Below are 3,287 nucleotides of genomic sequence, written 5' to 3' on the forward strand. Positions count from 1 at the left end.
CTGATTAACTATTACAAGGTATACTTATTGTAGGTACTGATTTAGGCCAACATAGAATATATTTCACGAAGTTATAAAGTCATTCTGCTTCTTTTTCAGCTTTGTTCAAAGCAATAAACTCTGATTCCATTGTTGATCTAGCTATACATGTTTGCTTAGTTTACTTCCATGATACATAAGCTCCATCGATAGTAAATACATAACCACTACTAAACTTAGAATCCTTCATGTTGCATCACAATAGCCTTCCAATATTGCGGGATGTTTTGTGAAGCGTAATCCATAGGTTAAAGGACATTTCAAGTACTTAAGAACCCTAGTTAAATCCTTCCAATAACCATGAATTGGATTACTTGTGCTCTACTAAATTTATTCAAAGCAAAAGTTATGTCCGATCGAGTGCAGTTTGTAATGTATATAGACTGCATATAACTTGTGAATATTTTAGTTGTGACACACATTCATCTATATTTTTAACTAAGTGTAAACTGGTTTCAATAGGATTTTTTGCAAGACTTTCCTCAAGTGCATTATATCTTTTATGTATACTCTCAATTAGTGGCATTAGGAAGAGTAATTTCTTCTGATGTTTTAGATATCGTAATCCCTAATATCACATCGGTCACACCTATGTCTTTCATATCAAAATGTTTTGTTAACAATCTCCTGGTGTTTAGCATTATTTTTAATGACTATTGTCCATTATTAATATGTTATCTACATATAGATATACAATTATATAGGTCTTTAGTGCATGTTTTATGTATACGCACTTGTTATACTCCATTATCTTAAATACATTTGACAATATTGTTTTGTCAAACTTTTGGAGCCATTGTTTAGGAGCTTGTTTTAATTCGTACAAGGACTTACGAGTTTACAAACCTTTTGCTTGTCATTAGGAGAGATGAATCTTTCGGGTTGTTCCATGTATATCTCATTTTCTAACTTACCATTTAGAAATGTCATCTTTACATCTATTTAATGAATCTCAAAATTGTGTATTACCACAATTGCAATTAACAACCTTATTGAAGTAATTCTAGTTACGGGTGAGTAGTTATGAAAGAAGTCACATCCTTCCTTTTATCTAGATCCCTTGGCAACCAATCTAACTTTATATTTATCAATGGATCCATCCGGCTTTAGTATCTTTTGAAAATCCATTTACACTCTAAATGCTTGTTTCTAGGAGGTAAATCAACTAACTCCCAAGTATAATTTTGCATTATAAAATGTATTTTACTATTGATAGATTCTGTCCAATGAGATACTTCTAAAGTAGACATAGTTTCATCGAAAGCTTTTGGGCCATTTGCTATCATATATGTTAGAAAATTTATGCCAGACGATGTAGATATTCTAATCCTTTTACTACATATTGGTTCTTCTCCATCCGAGATGCCATTTGTAGTATCATAAGTTTTTTTTTTTTTTTATTCAAACTCACATTTTTCTTATCTTTACATGGAAAAACATTTTCGAAAAATGATGCATTTCTTGATTCAATTATGATTTCTTTTGTGTACATCTTTTAATTTCGGATTTGCGTACAAGAAACCTATATGCACTACTATTATTGGTGTATTCAATAAATAAGAAAACAATCATTTTGGGATTTTTTTTTCACTTGTTTTGGCTTTTGTACTTCAACATTAGCCAAACACCCCATACTTTCCAAGTGTTTGTAAAATGGATGATGACATTTCTATAGTTCATATGGAGTTTCTTCCATTTTTTAAGGGGTATCTTGTTAAGAATGTTATTTTGTAGTTAGAATAGCTTCCCCCCACAAGTTTTGTAATAAGCCTGAACTTAACAACATTGCGTTCATCATCTTTTTAAGAGTTCAATTTTTTCATTCAGCAATACCATTCGATTGAAGTGAGTAAGGTGCTGTTTGATGAATAATTTCATGTTCGGAACAATATTCTTCAAATAGTGCCCCATATTCACATCATCTATCACTACGAATATTATTTATTCATTTAACAAGTTGATTATCAACTTTCGTCTTATATTATTTAAAGGTATCTAAAGCTTCATCTTTACTCATTAGTAGAAAGTTATAATAATACTTTTTACAAACATCAATGAAAATTACGAAGTATTTCTTACCTCCTTTAGTTTAAATAAATTTCAAGTCGTAAAATCACTATGTATTAATTCTAAAAGTGATGTATTTCTTTGAACTGAGTGAAAAGGTGTTTTGGTCAACTTTGCTTCAACAAATATTTCACACTTATGATTAGGATCAATCTTAAGCATTGGAATTAAACATTGATTCATAAGTTTGAGCATGAATTTGTAATTGACGTGTCCTAATCGACTATGCCATTAACAAGACAACTTAAGCATATAAGTAGAATTTAAAATTTTATTCATAATACTTAATTTCAGCGCAATTGTAAGAACAACGATTTTGAACATTTCATCACATAAGTATCCTTTACTAACATACACCTTATTCTTAGTGATTACAAATTTATCGGATATAAATAAAAGTTTAAAGCTATTTTTGTTAAGTAGAAATTCGAATACAAGATTCTTGTAAATGTCCGATACATGTAGAATATTGTTGATGACAAACTCTTTACCGGATGTCATCTTCAAAGTAACTTTCCCCTGTCCTTCAACTTTAAAACTAACAAAATTTTTCATGAAGAGTTTTTCTCCATTTAATTTTTTTGTAATTTGAGAACATGGTCTTGTCTGTGCAAATATGACTGGTAGTACCAGTATCAATCTACCATTCCCTTGAATTTTCAACATTATTACGTTCAGAAATTCTGCAGAACTAGTCATCTCTTGTATTCCTTTAGAAAGGGTGTATCTTTCAACCACATTTACTTGTGCATTCTTTTTAGGCTTTTGGCATTCATTTAAATGAAGTTTGGCTTTTTCACAATTGTACAAGTTGTCTTTAAACTTTTTAGCATTCTTAGAGTTGTCTCTTCTTGGTGTATCATCGTAGATCTTACGCTTCTTGTTGACAACGTTCAAATCAATTTCAACAAAATTTGCTCCAAGTTGAAAAATAGACTTTCTTTCGATTTTCCTATTGTCCTCTACAATCGTCAAAAGGATTATCAATTCCTCTATGTTCATCACCTTACGTTTATACTTGAAATAGTTCTTTAAATCTCTCTACATAGGAGAGAGTTTCCCAATGATAGCTGTAACTTGGAAGGATTCACTTAGTTCCATCTTTTCCGCATGAATGTTATGAAGTAGAACTTGTATTTGATTAATGGCGATTTTGGAGTCTATCACCTTGTAGTAAAAGA

The sequence above is a fragment of the Olea europaea genome, chromosome 6 (genome assembly GCF_002742605.1).
Source record: "Olea europaea var. sylvestris chromosome 6, O_europaea_v1, whole genome shotgun sequence".
Lineage (NCBI taxonomy): Eukaryota > Viridiplantae > Streptophyta > Magnoliopsida > Lamiales > Oleaceae > Olea > Olea europaea.